Raw genomic sequence first — 21,764 nt, 5'->3', positions numbered from 1 at the left:
GCAAACTGTATGATGCTCTTTATTTCAGCCAAAGCAGACCTCTGTGGTTATAAAATTGCACACACATACTGTAAAGAATACATAATCATCTGAATTAAATTAGAAAAGGCACATAAGAATAGAATTTATGGTTAAATCTCTAAAATGTGGTTTAAACACATTAAGGAGCCTCAATGCATTTTGCTTTCAGTTGAGTGTAGCCACAGCATCAATTAGGATTTTTTAGATGATGTTCTCAGGTCTAGGGAATGAATGGTTGGGTGCCAGGAAAATCATGCTAAAGTGTCTGTGCATGTGTGGAGCTGGCTGGACAGCCACGCCAACAGATGTCCTTCGTGTCCTCCGGCATCTGAACTGTGCTGAATCCTCTCCTCTGGAGACCCTGGGTCTCAGAATCTGGCAGTATCTCATAGTTTTTAAACTCATGTGTAATCATAAAGATCAGAAATTTTTGCTCATGTACTTCCTGCCCATTTGAAACATACTCTGAAAAATATTGAAAGATATACTTGGGAATATTGATACCAACTTTAAAATGACCACAAATATTTTCTTCTTCCTGACTGTACTCACAAAGTAGTTGGTTCTGGCCTATGCCCTTGGCCTCCCAGGGTGGCCAGTAGTATAGCAGTATAGAATTTGACTTAACCAAATCTGATTTTATTTTTTTACTAAATCAGTACATTGACTAAAAGAAGCCAAAATATAAGTAATGATTTTTTGTCATCTTGAAGCAAAATGACAATGTTAAGTCAAAACATTCTATCATCTTAGAAAAAGATATTGATGTGATATTTAAATGCTATTTTGAAGGAAAAATAATACAGAATATTTTTCTGATATTCTCTAGTTCTCTCACAAGGACAACCAGCTCTGTGCTTTTCATGCACTGACTTATTTATTTTCAGATCTTATCAGATGGGTTGCCATTGTGAACCCACATAGGCACAGAGGGTAAATAGCATAAGTCACATCAAAGCCTGATGACTTAGTCCCATAGCTCCCACCATTTCTTCACTGATGTCACATATTCTAGAAACCACAGCATGTGGGAAGCAAGAGTCTTAACCCTGGATATACATTAGCACCTCCTGAGACCATATTAATGTCACCTGGCTCTGAGTTAACATGGTCTGGGTCAACCCCAGACTTTGTTATTGGGTGGGGTTGCTGTTGTACTTAGAGTACATCCAATGTGATGAACATGTGTAAGATCCCATTTCCATCCTCGTCAAGGTCCAGGAAGGTTTATAATTATAATCTCAGGGAGAAGTTATTAGAATTCTAATCAGTTAATTCCAATCTACCACTTTCAATGCAACCCATGGCAAGAATAAAGACCCTGATACAATATACACAGTTATGGGGAGCCAAGGGGTTCTAAGTTTAGCCAAGATGGTAGTTCACCGGAACAAAGGCCTCAACCCAGAGCCTTTCCCAGGTTTTATTAATTCCCCATGAGAGGGAATGGCTTGGGGATGAATGACAGTGAGAGTTTTGGGAAACATGGGACTGCCGTGACCACCATGAGATAGGCTAAGTAGGAGGTCTCAGATCACCTCTGCAATATACAGAAGGCAGGAAATGCAGAGAGAGTAATCTGCATAATAACTGAAATAATAGTTAATAATTTGGGGTCAGTGCTGCAGTTCTGATGTACAATCCTTTCTGCCCTGGGAAATCATAGCCTGTTTCTCAAGGCTCAGTCCCAGCCAACAATGTGGAACATGGCTCTCCATCTCACCTGGCTCAACCACATATTTGGGGAGTCTCTGGGTTGGGGTAAAACTGACTGTTGTTTTGCTTCAGACATTACACATCAGCTCCTAAAGGAACCCAGTTTACATTGCGTAAAGCCAATTGAAGGGACAAAGAAATAGCCTAGCCAGCTCTGTACATGTCAATATGGAGATAAGGCCAAGTTTATCCCAAATGGAGATAATTGCTCTTTTTTTCAAAGAGTCAAGGAGAGTCATCTTTGTGGTTTCCCACAAACACGGAGAATCACTCTTCTAAAGGACTTTCTCAAGGTTCAAATACAGTGTACAAACTGATACTTTGATTGTGACTTCACTGGTCAAGTTAGGAGCAGACAATTTATTTTTCGAAAGCTTCCCACACTACCTTTCTGTGTACTTAGGGGTGCACAATGACATTGCTTTTTGTTAGGCATTGTTGAATAGGAAAAAAAAATGCTTGTATACTATCTAAAAATCTTCAAAGATCATTTTGTTAGGTAGCCGTTAAACAAAAGGAATTTTTCACAGTTTATACCAGTAGTTTAAATGTGCTTCAAACCACCCAAATTTTTTTAAAAAGCAAATATTTGTTTTACTAAATTCACAAGTAATGTTTGCCTACATGTGTTAATTTTTAAAAGTAATTTATTGTCCTAGGTGTTTAATAAGAGGAAATAAAAACAAAATAATTTATAATTGCAATGATACAGATTTCATTTTTTAATGGCAAGTGCTGATGCAACCATGTAAATAGTCCTGTCAGGGCTTACACCATAAACATTTTCCTAAATGTGGCCACTGGGACCAAACATTGGCCCATGACTGTTGTATTAATGATTATTATATCACATGCTGGATTGCTCTTCATATTGTGCCTTGTTTGAAATGATGAACAGTGCATGGTGACATTTCGAACACACCATGAACAATTTTTTCTTTGAGGTACATAGTAGGTATGATCTTGGAAAATTCAGTGTATAATCAAAACTGTACAAAAATTCTTTCTAGTTATATGTGAAAGTAGAGTTGGGTTCTAGGCTCAGAAAATTATAAGTAGATTTCCACCTATCAAACAGTCTGGTGAGATATTGACAAGTTGCATGACATTGTATCTCAGGTGGTAGGACACCTACAGTTAGGGCCTTAGCCCACTAAATGATTTTCAAAAGAAGAGGCCTTTATAACTTTCAAATGTCCCTAAGGAATGGTACTCCTTCACTGTGAATAGACATAGTGGTTAGACTTTCAGTAGTAACTCTAGAAATGACATTTCTCTGGAGAAAATTGATGTGGATAAAAGCAGTAGCTGAAAGTGTTGCAGGCAGCTGAGCTAGTTAGAAATATTATAGTCAGTGGGATAGGGCTAGGTCCTCAATAGAGGCAGTACAAATACCTGGCAGCTTGAGGGAAGCTGACACCTCCTGCTGTGGGCCAGGCCTCAAGACAAAAGACCATACAAATGTACCCATATCTTAGGATTGATGCCCTAAAAAGTTTCCATCCCCCTAGGAAAGAGTCACTGTTCCTTAGGAATGTCTGCTTTCTACATGGCTTGCTTTGCCATTTGTCCCCAATGTAATCAATTTTATCTAAACTATTGATCTGATTGGCTAACTATAGTTATGTCCCACCTTATGCCCATCTGCTTTGTGAGTTCCCAGTCTTTCGCCCGCTTTGAACCCATGGTTTTTTCTATAAAACTCCCTGGTGAAAGAATTTTGCCCTAAATGGGAAGCTGCAGCGGTGGGAGGCTGGGAGGCGGAACAAAGGGGCTCTATCTTGAGGTCACCCTCCCCACCCCTAGGCAATTTACCTGTGGCACGAAATAAATTCCAATGGGCTACTTGTGCATCAGTAATGCCCCTCAGGCACCACCCCAAACCTAAGCTATATGTATGGCCCCCACAACACGTGCCCGGCAGAGAGAAAAGCCAAACCTCAGTGGTGGGGGGTTCTCTCTCCACGTTCTTAAAATAATGCCCACTTTTATTTTATATTTCTATCTTTTTAGCCGCGCCAAAAATTCTATCACCTGGAAAAGACAAAGTCCTGGCCAACCCGCTTGGGACCCCTTTCTGTCTCTCTTCAGACAGAAGCTTTCTTTCTCTCAGTAAATATACTCTACTCTTCACCTCCGTTGTTTTTAAAATTCATTCTTCAATTTTAGAGAACACGAGCTTGCACCAAACATAGTAGGTCAGGAGTATCATTCCCCTATATCACAACCACCAAAAATTGGTCAGTAGTGTTAAGAGAAGCATATTACCGTCCCATTTAGAATATTCTAAATATACAAGTAATGCCTCCATCTCTTTCCAAATGATTTTCTTCTAAGGAAACTTCAGAGTTATCTATTTTCTTTAAATGTCTTCACTACTGGAGAGAGAGAGTTAGGCTTTCACTCATTGCACCAGCCATTCTCATGAAGATTTGGGAATATGGCTTGAGTTCTACACAAGAACTAACAGGTAATGACTTCGCAGCTCCCCTCCAAAGCTCCTGGCAAGACATAGCACAGCAGAGCTTCCCACCTGAACTCCAAGGTTCTCATTTGCTCTACCGGGCTGCTTCATCTGGTTCCCATGGAAGGCTTCCTAAGAAATGAGAACTGGAGTTATTGCAGCAATATAGTTTGCCACAAACTGATTATTCAGAACCAAAATTAGAAAACATACATCAGGATGACTTTTACTATGCCAGGACCATAAATGTTTTAAAATATTTTACAAATATAATTAGTAAATATAATTGCTACTATGAAATATGCTAGTTTAGCCCTCCTACTATTAAAGGAAAAATTTGGACTGAAATTCTTGTTTTCAGAAAACAGGATATAAATTTTAAATGATAGTGTTTTACACACTGCAAAAACAGGGCTCTGGACCCCTCTACCAGAGGAATAATAAAGTGTTCAGGGTTTAGTATTTTTGTTGTATCAAAATCAACTGTTATCACTACATACAGATTTTGACTAATGATCATTGATCATTTTGACTTGATTTTTTGCCCTGTAGGATGGTACAAAAGTGGTGCATACTAAGTAGAAACTTTATGGAATTTCAGATTTGATGTTTCCGTGTTTGGTGGTATGCACTCCAATCTTCTTTCTTAATACCAGGCAATGACAGTGTTTCTCAGCTTCCAGATAACCACATAAAACATCATAGGAAATAACGACTCTAGAATGTGCTGTTACCAGCATTTTTTAAATATTATACTCAGTATTTTTGCATCCAGTTATGTCTATAAGATGCCCGTCAGTGTGTATAAATGAAACACCCAACCCTTTATTATGAAGTAGGTTTTGTGTTAGATGATTTTGCCCAACTGTGAACTAACATAAGAAGTACATTCAAGGTAAGGTAAGCTATCATGTTTGACAAGTTAGGAAAATCTGCTGCTTTTTCAGCTTAGTATATTTTCAATTTATTATGGGTTTAGGAGGTTGTAATCTCACTGTAAATCAAGGAGCATCTGTAGTTTGGGGAAAACAGTTCTTTGAGAATTTAGAAATACCAAACAATGCATTCATCATATTTATATATTCACAAAAGTTTGCATCCTATTTTAGGAACTTCAAAGGCTACTGAATTCCTTGCAAGGCTACCTTAAGGGTTTCTATACTTCAAGAGAAAGTCCAGAATATTACTGTTTATTAAGATTTTGTTTTCACATTTGAAGTTCTCAATTTTGACAATTTCTGCCAAGACTTAACTTTATTTTAGTTAACACATACAGCAAATTGCTCGCTAAAAAAGAGGAGAAATCATGGAAGAAAATAGATCTGCTTCTAAAGTATGTGTTATCTGTGTTTGTTCTGTGAAAATGCTTGATGAGGGAAGGGGCATTTTTTAGAGATTTTATTAAAGGTCTACGATATTAGCTTTGTAATAAATTGTGATCTTGGTCACTCCCTGGAGCATTTTCCTTTGTCCCTTGGCTTGGATCTCTTCTACTATTGAACTACTTACAAAGGAGAAGAGTGGATAAGCCAGGGATGGAACTGAGCTATTTTCGGCAGTAAAGATACTATGGTAGTGTATCTTCAATCTTTCACTGTAATACGTTTTTATTTAAACATTCACCATACATTGGGATCAACCCTCTGGGACATGCTCAGGCCCAGGTAAGAAGCACAGAGGGAAGTCATATTTCCTTAGGCCACAGTGGCACAGGTGCTTCAGCAGCATTTCAATGACCTCAGTGCCAACAGCCCAGTGTCTACAGCCCCACCTCCTTGCTCTCCCATCAAATGTCACACTTCTGGACAAGGGGCTCCTCGATGGCTCACATGTTCATACACAACCGTGGCAGTCCTCTGGTTCACCTTGGCATGCTTTCTTTTTTCACTCCATGACATCTGTCAAGGTATCTCTGGGCTCCTAAGCACAGGAATCTTGGCATCAGGGTCAGCAGTCTATTGCAGATCCTCTCCTGAGGGTCACTGACCTCATCACAGACCATCAGCTGAGACCTCTGCTGCAGAGCAGCCCAGACTTGAAAGAGCAGAGAGTGATCACTGGAGTCACATCATAATAGCCTGCACAAGCCCATTTGCTGTTGACTTTCGGCTTTATCACGGATTAGCCATATAACCATGGGCTGCTTCTCTATCTTTCTTCAGTGTGCAGATGGGAATCACAGCAGCACCTGGGGATTTTTGTGAGGAATAAATAGCACAGTCTGTGTAGAGCAAGCAGCACAGTATGTGGCACATAACAGTTGCTCAGTAAGTACATTTTTAAGATCTAAGTTTTCTAAAATGTTATTGATCTAAAATATTTTCTCATAGGTACCTTGAGAATCATGTGACGTATAAACTGGTACACGGTTCCTTTAAAATTTTTAGAGGTCTATATCTCCAGATTTTAAAAGCTGTCATCCCATTATATAATATTTCTGCCATATTTGTCTTTTTCCTTTTTTATCAGTACCAGGGATCAAACTCATGACTGCCTGTTTGCAAGGCAGGCACTTATGCCCATCAAGGTATTTTTAATAATGACAAAAAGGCAATGACAATCTGTTCATTGATGTGTTGTAGGTAAGAATAAACTATGATATATGCAGAAATAGAATATTGTGCAGCCATTAAAATAAGGTTTGCAAAGAATCATCAATGATGTGGGAAATCCTGTGGCTTAGCTTTACTTGGAAAGTTTGGGATGCAAAATTATGTGTGCTATGTGATAGTCAACTTGATAAAAATTATCATCTGTTACAGATAAAAATGGAAGATAAATGTAGGTCAGAATATTAATGATTGTTTCTGGGTGGTGGGACTCCAGATGGTTTTAGTTTATTCTCTGACCTTTATTAAGCCACTAAAATGAATAGGCCTTCTTTTTTAAGCAGGAAAAAAAGGAATGTACTTTATTTTTAAATAGTGTGGTGAGTACACACATACTTATCAGACCATGGGTCTGGAAATTTATTTGGAAAATATGGTTACAGTAAATATAGGTCAACTACTTTCCAAGATTTTTTAATTGGAAACTTTAAAAAATTTTTTAAATAAATTATTTCCTGGGCTATATCTGAAGGGAAAATAAAACTTTTAAAGGAGTTGGGGTAATGCTTTCAATATTTCCACAGACAAGTAGCTATCCCCTTTTGGCTCTGGGATGAGGTTATTTTGAGAAATAGCTCAGAGGACTAGAGGATTATCCAGGCAGGGAACAAATGTTTAGCTTTGAAAAATGTGCTTAACTTCATCATTCTGTGAATGTAACAACAGGATATATAAATGCAAGTGATTTTTATCTAGGATCAGCAGCCTTGGTGGAGTTAACCGAAATAGGCAATCATATTTGAATATTTATGTTTAGAAAGTGTCATGTAAAGAAACAGCCAATATTAAAGTGATCTCAAACTGATCTCATGCAGTTTTTCTCAAATGTAATGTGCACAAGAATCACCTGAGGATCTTGTGAAATGCAGATAGCCCTTTAGTGGGGGACAGCAAGAGTGCACACACCCCTCTACCTGGAGGGGATGCCTTACTGCAGGCTGAGGCCCCCTCTCTGAGTGGAAAAGATAGTGACACCATAGAAGCTTCTAGGGCTTCCAGGGAAAAGAGGTTGTTGTTTTGTCAACTCCACAGGAGGCTCACTGAGTGCTGCAGCTGCAGCCCCAATGCAGTAGACATCAGGATCACAGTGTGTCTCCTGAAAAACATCATCACACTCCTGGGTTCTGGCTGACAGAAGCTTTGATCAGTGGATGGTGGGCAGTTACTTCTCCAAAGCTGTCCAGGTAGTTCTAACACACAACTCTGATAAAAAGTGAAGACCATTCATTTGACTCCCTCTTGACCTGCACTAGCTGGTCAGCTTTAACCAAAGGATATTCCTAAGCCTCTTAGCTGCCTGGTAACCCACCTGCCTGTTCAAGAGATCCTTTTATAAAGCCTATTCTTGACCTATGTGTCTTGATTTTATAAGACTTTTCAGAATGAGATACGGGTTCTGTCTCCACTGCCAAGTGGGCAATTCCCAGACTCATCTTCTGAACCAACAAGCAGTCATTTGGAGATGACTATGGGTTAACAGAGAATCTGGTATTTTAAGGACATCAGGTCAACATTCAGAAAAAAACGTAGAAAATTCAATAAGTAATTCTGGCTCAGGATGATATGAATCTTGACTACAAGGAATTACTAAAGATTCTAAAACTTCATCTTTCTTTAGATACAGAAGCTTGCAAATGTTAAAAATTCAGTGCCCTATGCTCTGCATTAATAAGGTAAAAATATCTGGAAAATAATAGCTAATGACTATAGACAACATGCTTTCTTTAGATCTCAGAAAGGTAATTTTTCCAAGGTTTAGTGAAATATAGATTTTTTTAAAAAACCTAATCAGACCATTTGGTGACATAGAAGATCAGAACAGAGAAGTTTGCAGTTTTCCAATTAAAAAAAAATCTGTAGCAGTGTAAAAATGAAAACTACACAAAGTCATCCTAGTGGAACACAGTGGAAGCTGCCCCAGCAGACAGAGCTACATTTGCACATGTAGATTCCATGTCCTAACTGTGGCCATTCTTTAACTCTAAGCCAACTCTGAGTTTTATTTTTCTTCATCTTGGGGCAGCAGAGGTGCTGTCCAATCAGCTAACATGGTCATGAATGAGGTCAGTACTGCGGGAGAAAAGCCCTGGAGAATCAGTATCTCCCAGAAGAAATAACACACCATGCAGACAGTGCTAGCCCAAGAAAAGCCCCTGGCTGTAGTAAACTATAAATTCAGTGTGGGGTTTTACTTCAAAAGTGACTTCTTCATGGTGGGATAGAATTGGAGAAGAAATACCACGCATCTTTGAATGAGGAATTATTTTGGGAACAGGTCAATTGTTTAAGACAAAGCCATAGACTAAAGAAAAACTTAACAAGAGGGTCTTCACTGTTAGCCTATTACAAGGACTAGGTGCGAAACAACCACAAGAGGAGTGAGAGTGTGGGCTAGACACAGACTCCCTGAGAATCTGGGGCTCAGGCCAGAAAGGACAAGGGGTCCTGCCCTCTGAGGTGAGAGGTGAGGACTGGAAAGTCTAGGTTTCAGATGTGGTTGAATCCGTAAGTGTTAGAATTAAGTTCAGGGGACTGCTTAAATCTTCACCTACTACCTATAGCTAGCAGGGACCAGTAGTCTGATTGCTTTCTCTGTCTACCAACATGAACAAGCATACACCTCTGTTTGGATAGTAGTCATTGTTCTTGGAGTACTGACAGAGAGGCCTCTGGGAGAGGGGGAAACACTTGGACAGAGTCAAAGCTTGGGTGTGTGTTGGGGAGGGGGTTTTGAGGACACCTGAGGATGTGAACCTGCTGTCTAGTGAGGCAAAGAGTGGGATATAGTTAAGTAACCATGACACATGCCATGTGCTAGTGAGGCCAACATGTAAGATTGTAAATATGTGATGACAACATGCATAAAAATTATACAATGAAAATGCAGGCTGCTCTTGTGCTCTGCTCACCTGTCTGCTACTGCTATGTTGCTGATGTCTTACATACATGCATTCTTCAACCTGGGGGCCTCCTGTGCAACCCTCCCACCCCACCCCAGGCAGACTGACAGCTAGTGTAGTCAGCAGGATGTTGAGGTGAGTGGGTCCATGACAGCTGTGAAGCAGCAGCTGAAAGCAAGGGAGAACCCTGGGGAATGGCTGGTAAACAACCCCTGGCCTCACAGTTACCTGTAGCCACTTTCTTAGCAGCTTAGAAGGACCCAGAGGACTGAAAGGTAGTATGTTTGGAATTCAAGGATGTTTTGCAAGTCTTAGAATTGATACACAGACAAATTCCTCCCCTTCACTGTTTGGTTGTTCTTCACTCTCTTCTGTCCCATAAATCAAGAGGTGAATGGCTTTGTCTGGCAAGTAGACCAGCTGCAGTAGACAGAGGAGGACCTTGAGTTGCTGCGGAGCTCATGTTGTGAGGTATGAGTAGCACTGCCTTCTCCAGAAATGTTTCTAAAAGTATAAGTCCTCATGTCTAAGAAAATCCCTAGGAAAATCTCCTGGATTTGCATAGTAGGCCAGCCATTCACCAAAAGGTAGAAGTAGAGGAATCTCTAGCACAAGGAGGTAGACCAGAGGAGTTGTCTTCCTCTACCTGGCACATAATATACCTGACCTTTATGGAGCTACAGGAGCAGGCAAAAACAATTAAAGCAAAAGATAGATGAAACAGTGCCCACATGGCTACTATAGCAATGGGGTGATGGGGATAATAACATGCATAATCACAAACAGGAGATGCCCCAAATAGTCAGCATAACTAGGACCTCTTCTATGAGTCAGGTCCTGAAGGACTCATGAAAGATGGCCCAAGAGGAAGGTAATCAGTGATAAACTGGTTCATTCAGAGGCTCGCCTCATTTGGGAGAATCTGGGTGACTTGCCACTGCAACTCACAAAGTGGGTAACCTACCTAGAATTGATAACAAGAAATGGGCATGCAGCAAGTGATGTTTGTACTGCAAGACTATAGCCCAGATGAGGAATCACTACTGGCACACATGAAGGACATGATCCTGGTAAGTAGGCTGACTGGAACTGGATCAGGAACAACACTTCTAGCACTCTTTACAGATAACCAGATGCACGATGCTGTGGATGCATTGGCCAGATTGAGACATGTGGAAGTGAAGCTCCAAGGTAAAGTATAATCTGTGAAAACTGTAACAGTAAAGAAGAAAAATAAGGCAAGCTTTAGGCAACCATGGCCATCTTCCCAGGGACCCGCTGTGGATCCCCTGAAGATTGGTTGGTGTCAGGTCTGGACAAACACACTGGCTGCCGGCCTAGCTGCAGACAAGATAGTCTGGCAGCCTTTAGACATGTTGATGACTCTGTGGAGTTAATTATGCCCCAAGCAGTAATACTAGCCCATGACCTTAGGCCCAAAGACCAAAGCAGCCCCAGCGAGGCAGGAAAACATGACACTGGCTTCCTTATACCCCAATTAGGAGATAGGCTGAGGCACCCAGATAAAAGGGATCTTGAGAGACTGGAGGTCATATGTAAAATTGACTATTTAGTGGTTCCCCCAAAATGTGCAGCATATACTGGCATTAATGGGTAGGAAAGCCTCGTTAACACTAACATATAGGACCTACTACAAGTGTAAAAGGGTATATAGGTCACTATATCACATTCCAGAAGGCCCAAGTGACACTAGGTATTGAACGCTTGTCCTAGTACCTTTATGATGTTTATGTTTCCCTGGTTGCTGAGTTCATGCTGGGACAGACATACTGACTGGTACTTGGCTAGACACCAAACAAAGAGCAGCATTTCAGTTGCAAATTTGCATGACAAAAACCTCAGTCCAAGGCCATATACACTACACATACTGACTCTCCTACAGGCTGTGTGGGTTGTGTGTGCGAAGCAGTACCAGCTACCTGCAGCCATGAGAAGATAGGACAGACTGTCTTGAAGTTGCAAGAAGCAGGGCTGATCTACCCTGCTCACAGCCCTTTCAGCTCCCTGTAAAGCCCATGCAGAAGCCTGATGGGACACGGAGAATGACTCTGAATTACTGGGAATAAAGTGACTCCTCTGCTGCATGCAATGGTGCCTAACACTGCCGACTTCATGGGTCACCTCACCCTGACACTAGGTTGATACCATTATGCTGTGGATTTGCCTTTTTCTCCATTGCTGTCATACAGGATATGATCAATTTTCCTTCTCTGGGGAGAAATTCATAGATTAAAAATCACAGGATGGAAAACAATATTCCATACAACAGGAACTCATTATTCTGTTTTCAGACAAAGTGGACTTCAAGCCAAAGGGTGAGATTCCTCAAAAAACCAAAACTAGAAATTCAATTCAACCCAGCTATTCTCCTTCTGTCTTCCTGAAAGACCTGAGAACATCGTAGTCCAGTGACACATGCATAGCCTTGTTTAGACCAGCATAACTCGTAATAGCTACATCTTAGAAGTGGTAACAGATGAATGCATAAAGAAAATGTGGTATTTATAAACAATGGAATTCTATTCTGCCATAAAGAAGGATAAACTTGACTCATTTGTAGGAAAATGTACTGAGACCGTAATATTAAATAAATCAGACACACAAGCTTAAATACTGCATGCTTTCTCTTAGACTAGAAACCAAAAATGTAAACAAAGGACATAATAAAAGGCCAATAATAGGAAAAAGAGAATTCTTTTGCAAAAATGTCCAGGGATCAAGAGATGGAGAGATGATGGGAAGTACAGGAAAGGAAGGGGATAAAAAGTAAATTAGGATGTGCTATGCACATGTATCAACTTCCCACAAGGAATATAATCATTACATACTACACAGATAAAAACTGAAAAAAAATCAAAGGGAAAAAATGATAATTGCAAAACTAGAGAAAATTTTTATTTATAGATCAGGGCCAAATCAGACAGTAAGGCTGATTACGATGTTTTATTTATTTATTAATTTGTTTTGTGGTAAATGGCACAAATCATTAAATTTTCCATCTTAAGCACTTTTCTGAGTATAATTTTGCAATGTTCAGTATATCTCATTGCTGTGCAAACAATCTCCAGAATTTTTTTTATCTTGCAAAACTGAAACCCCAGAACTTGTAGAACACAAATTTCCTTCCCCTCCTTCCTTTGGCCATTGGCAAGCTCTATTCTGCTCTGTATTTCTGTGATTTTAAGTACTGTATTAGATAACTCGTCCAAGTGGGATCAGACAGTGCCTGTCCTTTAGTAATGGGCTGAGTTTGAAACAAGTTCACTTGTTAACACATACTTTCAAAAGTGGACTCTACGTCAGTTCAATCTATTGACAGACAGCAAAAAAGCTCTCATAATGAGTTATTCAGTGACCGGCTGGCCTTGTGGAAGGCAATGAGTGGCAGTCAGTGTGACCACAGGTAGGTGCGGCAATGCTGACCAGAGAGGTAGGTTACCTGCAGCGGTGGCAGAGGCCAAGACTTTTCCAGGTGTTTATACAAGAACAGTCATTTGGGCCTGAGCCTGAGACAAGCTGGAAAAGGTGATGAAATAATTCTTTTCAAAACAAAACAAATGAGCAAATAGTAAACAGACCTTGGGAATACTTTAGTAATGACACCCAAGTGGATCTCAACACAGAGTGACTCTTATCCATGTGACACCTGGGTCATGTGACTGTGACTTCAAGGCTCTGGGGAAGGGCACTGCTTTTTCTCACTGGGTGGCCAGATCACTGGCACATCACAGACCTGACATATTAAAGAAGCGGTCACTCTCTGGATCCAGTGGCATATGTTGCTACAAGGTCACCTCTTCTACACCTATAGTCTGTTTTGGTATTTTGTCAAGAGAATCTGGTCTTTGTGGCCCAAAGAGAGGAAGGCAATGATTCAGGAGTACCTAGGGTGCTTTCTCTGCTCCCCATGACTGTCTGCTTCTTGCTATTTAGGGCTATTTGTGAAATTTTCAGTGCAAATTACTTTGTCACAAGACAGCCTCATCTATAAACTCATAGTAAGCCCCTGACATACAATGCAACCTGCTTTTCTCTGTGAAGCTACCACATTCAAGCTTCCTTGACATGGAGCTACACAGAGGTTGAGAACTGGCAAACTGCCCAGCTCTGCTGTGTGGCATGGGCCCAGGTAGGGGAAAGCTCAGAGCTGCTCTCCCATGTCAAGTAAGGACATAGCATCACTTCCACATGGTCAACCAACAACAGAGCTCTAACCCAGAGCAGGAGGAAATCCTTGCTACTCTATCCAGTAAGTTTCAACCAACTCCTGAAGAAGTCAAAGGGCCGAGATATACTAAGGAGTTTTAGTGTTAGGCATGAAGTAACATAGGGCTGTTTTCGAAACTCAATTCCAATATAATAACTATAAAAAAGTCTTGGAACAGCTGCGGAAATTTAAATATCAAGTGGATATTAATAGGAAACTTTTATTAATTTTTGTTGGAACACTCTTACAATGATGATGTAGAAGAAAATATATACTGTTCCAAACTGTGCAGAAAAATGACATGACATTGGAAATATACTAAAAAACATCCAGAAGAGGTGAGCATGGTAGCAGCAGCACACCATATTCTAGTACTATTAGAGGCTGAATCGGAGGATCCAACTTGGAGCCCAGCCTGAGCAACTTAGTGAGCTTCATCTCAGAATTATAAAATGAAAAGCAGAGCTGGAGATGCAAATTAACACTTAGAACTGGGTTCAGTCCCCAGGTCGGTACAAGATAGATAAGTGTTAGATAGATAGATAGATAGATAGATAGATAGATAGATAGACAGAATAAAACAGGTAATGTCATTTGTAACAACATGAAACATGGCTGGGGATGAATGTAATTTGGCATGAAAGCCCTGAATTCACTCCCCAGTACTATAAAAAAAATGTTCAAGAGAAAGTGTGTGTGTGTGTGTGTGTGTGTGTGTGTGAGAGAGAGAGAGAGAGAGAGAGAGAGAGAGAGAGAGAGAGAGAGCATGAAGATCAACAAAACCCTGGGCTAACTGTTAAAACTAGATAATGAAAGAGTTCACCATGATTTTTTTCTCCTCTTGTCCGTGTTTGGAATATTCCCTAATAACAATGGTTTTCTCTTCTCAGAAATCCGTACTGATTAAATCACATAATAACATCAACATGTTAGGCTCAAGAGTCTCACACTAGGGCCCTCAGAGCATAGCATTCCACCGACTTGACTGAACATACCACACAGAGCACTGTAAACACAGCCGCACTTTATGGTCATGGGAGAAATTGCCTTCGGCACCTCCTGGGTAGGCAGCTGGGAATGCAAAGGCAGCTGGCCATCAGCTGCAGATCTGTTTATTAGGTTTTTGTTCCCTAGGATAAAGATTCCTTCATGACACTTTCTGCTCAAAGGTCTACAAGTTTACAAGCAAAATACACACCCACCCCTGTCGGCCCAGGTGACTTTTCTTCCTCAGGCTACCGTTGTGGCATCACAGACACACTCAGGCACAGCCAGGCACAATGGGAGGGGTATGGGAGGGGTGGGGCTGCAGAGCAGAAGACTGTCCCTGCCTGTTTGGAAAGGGTGTCATCCTGTGGATACAACCTGAGATCTTAGGCAGAACCCTCGCGTGTGCTTGTTTCTTCTTTGTCACTATGATGAGCAAAGAGAAAATTCCACATCCAACTACTTTGATCTCAGTATTTATTCTTTAAATTGCTTAAAATCTTCCTTCTGCCTCTTTTTCCTCCAGCTTTAAAATGTGCTCTCCTTTTTGCCACCTTTATGGGTTTATCTGAGTTATCAGCATCTTGTTCTGATTGCAGAGTCTGGATGAGAAAGGCACAACTATGTGGCTTAGGTGTCAGTTATTGTATTTTCTTTCCCTGAGCATCAAATCAAGCAACTCTTTTAAGCACGCATGCTTGTGAAAATCGATGCACCCTGAGGCCACAATGCCAAGTGAAATAAATCAGACACAGACGGTTAAATATCATAAGGTTTCTCACATATAAGAAAACTAAAGAATAAAGAATTTAAAGAGCAAAGTAAGTGAAAGGAGATAGAAAACAAGAAAATGCAAGGACAGGAGGCATAAAAGGGTAAGTAAAAAGGATCAAGACAGGATATGTATATGTACCAATAGCCACGATGAATATATTCATCACGGACTGCAAACATATACTACTAAAAGAATTTTTGCAAACATACAGTCATCTAGATAAGCACATATGATCTAGAGTCACACCTGCTAAAAATGTGCCAGGTCACAGTAGGTAGGGATTCATATTTTGTTCCCATTTGCAGTCTTTGGAGTGACAGTGGGATGAGTCAAAGCATTTCCAAATCATCAGGAAAATTAAAGATATTTCCTTCAGCACTCCAGCCAGCACCCACATCTATCCGGCATCACATGGAATCCAGTCATTAAATCCTGAACGCTTTCAGTACCTAAATGTCTTTCAAGGGTGAAAATGCTTCTCTGAAGACATACACAGTGGTCACAAAGTGGAACTTGATTGTAATTACGGTGGGAGGTTTAGAGATGCGGAGCCTGAATGCAGAATAGCTCACAGCATAATGGGAGGAACTGAGAATCTTTAAAAAAAATTCTTTTTGCAGGCTCATTCCTTTATGACTGAACACTGTCTGCACAGAATCATCCAGCCTGTCGTACATTTGCTTCATTACTTCTTTCACGGCACTGAGCGTTGAGGTCTGTTGTGTGTCTACATAAAAGCAAAGGCTCTGTCACTTCTGGTTGCATCTGAAACTTCTATAAAACTTCTGGCACTAGCAAATACAATATGCTGAAAAGCTGGTGGAAAGAAAAGTTTTTAAGCAATTGGTTTCTAAACATTATTAAATCACTTGCTTGATAAACTTAATCCAGTAAAATAAACCACATTTTTTCTTGAGTAAATTTTAGAATATCAAGAGGGCAAAGATGTACATAAGCACCAGCTTATTTTTAAAAAGTTTTTCTTTCACTGTTAAGAAACCATTCTGCTCTTTTGAGACAGCTAATTGTTTAAAAAATATATCACGACTGTTTAAATCAAAGCTTCTCTTCAGGGCATGTGTGCATGTGTGCATGTGTGCATATATGTGTGTGTTTATTAGTTACTAGACATTGAATATAGGTCCTCTGCACTGAGCTGTAAGTCAGCCTATTTTATTTTACTTTATTTTATTTTGTTTTGCTTTGCTTTGTTTTTGGAGACAGGATTTCACTAAGTCACTAAGTTGCCCAGATTGGGCATGAGTTTGCCATCCCTCTGCCTTTTTTATAGAGGATGCTGGGATTAGGAATGTGCTCCACCATGCTCTCAGTTCAAACTAATATTTATATTAATTCCCTTCATATTTATTACAGATTTTGTAAACCAGACAGAGTTGAAGCCAGCAAAGTAGTTTCCCTAAAGATTTGCCTGTGAACAAAGTAATTAATATAATTGAAGATGAGAATACCTGTAGATTAATAATTTGATATATTGGTACATCTATCTGATTATAAATTTAACTGTATGTGAACTTTAAATGGGCTGACGTTTATTCTGATTACTATTTTTCTATCCTCTACTTCTATCGCTAGATGACCACAAAAGTTGAAGTGACACCCAATAAAGCCCTGCCAACTGTTAACCAGTAACACTACCCTTTCATATTGATAACACCTTTTTCTCAACTAAAAGTGCGCATATAGAAGAATGGCCCCTAACCCTTTATTTCACCTTTTCCTTCAAATTGTATTCCTTAGTGGGTGCCTCTGTTTCCTGCATATATAGAATTTTGTGCCTCTGTGTGAGTGTGATAATGTTGGATGTCTGCACACGCACGAGAAAAACAAAGGTCTGGAAGAATATTCAGGGACTGTAATCCAAGTTGGGTTTGAACCTTAGATGCCATCCCCAACTGGGTCAAAATATTTAAATTCTCAAGTTCCATTCCTGGTAACATCAAATAATAACACCTAACCCTAGGATTAGTTAGCACACTGCTCCCAGAAGGTTACACATATCAAGAACATGATAAATGACCTCAGTCTTTATTATGATGGTTATTATTTTACAGTATCATCGCCTCAGTTCAGCAGACATATATTGAAAATCTACTATATGTAAGGCATTGTGCTAGATTTTGGTGATAAAAAAGATGAACCACACAAAATCTTTGTATGCTATAAGACTCTAAGCCTTTGGAGAAGACAAAAAAGGATGACTGTAGGGTCTCCAGTGATATGTTAAGTGGCACACCCTTGAGAATGTGAGGATTGGGGCATTCAGAGTAGTGGAATAATAAATCAATTAGAGGCAAGATATCAGTGATATGACTGGTGCCAGTATCTCAGAGGAGAAGCCCTACACTAGGACTGACCAGCCAATACCAACATCATGAACTAAGGTACCAAAGGTGCAGAACAAAGTGGCATGTGACTTCCAACTGAGAGCACCATGACAGGTATGTGGGGGAAGATACTGAGGGATTAGGCTCTTCATGGGAATGATCTCTTCCAATGAAGTTGTCCTGGGAAGTTCCATGAGGGATGCAGGAATTGAGTTGAGTTTTCAAGCACAGAGTTCATGTCAATATGTAGGAAATGGTATTTGTGCCTCTTATCAGTGAGATGAGTGGAATGGGAAAGACAAATGAGAGGATAAGGACGGAGTATGGGGCAGAAAGTTCAGTTGGCAGGGAGTTTTGAATGATATTGACTACCTGGCTAAAAATCTTGGATTTTATTCCTTGGGTAAGGAACAAGAATGGCTGGAGAGAAAAGTTCCAGTCACAAGGCTCCAAGGCAGACCCGTGACACCTACCAAAGGAGGTGTCAATGCCCAAAGGTAGAACAAAGACAGAGAGCAGGAGAAGGAAGGAACAGAGACAGGTGACATTTGGAGAGACTAAGCAAACAAGCTGGTTTTTCTTCAGAAGTAGCAGGTCAGAAGATGAAAAGGAGGGTTCAGATTTCTCACTGGTAATTATTCACAAGAGTAGCATCTTCAACATGAAATAATCACTCTGAGGACAAAGAACAGGTTTGGAAGTAGGATGTTAACAGACTTGGTTTCAGTGTTAAAGAGATTACAAGGGGAAGACTGGGTGTGAAATTCAGATCCCAAAGGAAGGTGATGTCAAGGGTGACCTCACCTGCATATGTTGGCACCCAACTCATTCATTCATTTATTCACTCATCCAACACCTTCTTATTGGAATCCCTACTCAGTAATAGAATCACAATGCCGCTGATAAAGCAGTTCCTGCCCCCAAGGCACATCCCGCTGAAAATCCCCCTTTCCTCTCGAGCATCTTGATTTTCAATGACTGCTGCCTCAGTTTCCTTCTTTGTAGATACCAGCTGCCAGTGTCAGCTAAGGAATCAGATGTCTCAGGCTTGCTGTGAAACACATGGAAAGGAATGAGGAATTACATTTTCTGATCATCCTGTGACATTTACTTCTTTTAAATTTAAAACAGATAGAAAAGACATTTGCCAGGACAGAAAAGCTAGTTTTCCAGATGGTAATCATATCTGAGCTACACTTCCAAGACAGTGCAGCCTGAGGGTCCTACCTTGCTGGCAGCCAGCTATTGAGGACACACTGTCTTTGTGCTAAATTCAAAGCCACTTCATTAGGCAGGTGTGACCCTAATCTCCTTGTGGGGTGAGGGGAAGGCTGGGACTTCAGAGCTACTGATTTCCACACAGCAGATTTGTCTGTGAAAACTTTCCACATCAGAACCCATCTTTGTCTCTGTGCTTGTTTTTGCACATGGATCTTCTCTTCATGCATCTGGTCAATAGTTTATTCCCAGGAGTGTGAAGTCATTGTTGGCCAGAGAACCTCAGTCCTTGGAGTTTGAACTTTAACTCCTGCATTAACAGTGATTATCTGAATTTTTTGAATCTTCAGTGGACTAGGGCTCACCTCCAAACAGGCAGGTTTGGGGGCAGGACCATGGGTAGATTGGGGTTATGAGGGAGCGTCTCTCAGGATTTTCTGTAATGGTATTATGATTTATAAACATGACCCTCATTTGTTCCATGTGTTGGCCGGAATGTCTATGGCGGGGCTTTTTCTTGTCTTTTCTAACTTCTTTTGCGTGCTTCCTATGATTAGTCTCTGCCACCTGGGAAAGCACTGTGTACTTTCCATTATGACTAGAACACTCTCTTAAAGAGCTTTTGGAAGACCTCAGTCTCTTTGTGGCATTTGCCAGGGACAAAGCTGTCTACTTCAGAGACACAAATCACTCTAAGGTGAGTCTTGCTACCTTGGAACACAGCTCCCTGGAGTGGGAAGCACTTAGCACCCTGCTGCTGTCGGATCTGAACACAGTGGGGAGATCTTCCTTCTACACCCACCTAGAGCATGAAACTTCCTCCTTAAATACCACTTCTATTTGTTCATGTGCAGGAGGAAGTACATGGCTGTGAATCAGTGTCTGTCTCTCTAGCTCAAGAGCCCTGGAGGCTGGCACTTAAACTTCTAGTCCCTTTGTCCCCACTCCTCACACAAAAGGCTCAGCACATGAAAGGCAAATGCTATTGCCCACCGTTTGTTGAACCTCAGGAGTATGTGGGTTCTTTGTGAGGCCTAGGATGAGAGAAGCAGCTTAGCACGTACCCTATCTGGCACTGTGAGACTTCAAGCCTCCGAGGCCTAAAACAGTGAGATTTGGTTATGCTGATGAATTCTAAGGATAGAAATTTGAACATGGCACAGCATAAATAGCTTATCTCTTTTCCAAGAAGTCTGGTATGTCATATGGGAAGAGTAGACTGTGTGAGACTAACTCCAACTGATGGGTTAGAGTTATTTGGGACATCTGTACTTGTATGTTTGATGTTTGGGCTTGGGTAGTACTAGCTTTAAATTTTCAGCCTCCTCAGTGGAGTGCTTATAAGAGGAGTCACATGAGTTTAGGCTTGTAATTCTCCACCAGAGTCCCTTACATGCCATTTTGGGGTACAGCTTAGGTTTCCTCCAGCATGGAAGTTCCAGGGTGGGTAGACTTCAGAGCTCCAAAAGTAAGTGTTCCAGCAAACATAAATTTTTATACCCAGCTCTAAAGATCACAGAGTACCACTTCTATCATGCTCCACAAGTCAAAATAGTCATAGCTCTCCTGCTATCCCAATCGAAGTGAAACAGAGACCCTCACCTTCGATGGAAAGAGAGCCAGAATATTTGATGGCATGCTTTAGGGCAGTCACAAGTCCAGTTTGAATGGAGTCTCCTTGGGGGATCAGAAACAGAGCCATTCGAATGAAGAGATGAGAAAGAGTACTACAGGCTGAGAAGGCAGGTGTAGATTTCTTAAAAAGTTAAATCCAGGGCACTATCTCTAATTTCCAAAAGCTTCTTAGTCCGCCTCACCTTCAGGTAGGGATAGCTTCAAGAACACTAGATGAATCAATCAGCTGAGCCACCTGGGAGCTGCTCTGTGACTAGGCATTGTCCTTCAAGCAAAATGTTAATCAGAGAATTGCAATGAATTTTAGTTGGAAACTTTCTACAAAATCTCATTCTGGTTCCCTTGGTTTCTGATTTCTCCCCAACTTGGGACCAGAGCCACAGAAGACTTTTCCTGAGGGATGATTTAAGGGGATCCCACATTCCCCCAGATCCAGTAGGGTCTAGTATGAGTCATTCTTGAATTGAAGTTAGCTAGAGAAGGGATTTGTCTTCAAAATCACAAACTCTGGCACAGGGTGGAGTTTGAAGTTTATGTTTGTCGGACCCTTTATCTGGAGATTATGGAGATTTTGATGTATAGTTGTGAAGTGTATTATAAATTAATTTCAGCCCTTGAACGTTACTTTAAATGTCTTAGACATGAACTTTATCATCCTTGAATTATGGACAACAATGACTATTAAGGAACTAGAGAAGAAAAGATTGAAGCCATTTGGGGCAGTCTTTTTTTTTTTTAACTCAAATAATTTTTAATTCCCTAAGATTTACCAGCTCTGTTTGGCCATCTGATCAGACACATCAGCCACTAGAAAAGCATTTTTCCCATTTGAAGGTAGACTGGGTCCAGGAACGTCCTCAGTGGGA

Source organism: Cavia porcellus, unplaced genomic scaffold, assembly GCF_034190915.1.
Source record: "Cavia porcellus strain 051 isolate PalLab524CR breed Dunkin Hartley unplaced genomic scaffold, mCavPor4.1 scaffold_22, whole genome shotgun sequence".
NCBI classification, from domain to species: domain Eukaryota; kingdom Metazoa; phylum Chordata; class Mammalia; order Rodentia; family Caviidae; genus Cavia; species Cavia porcellus.
Note: the sequence above shows the minus strand (reverse complement) of the source record.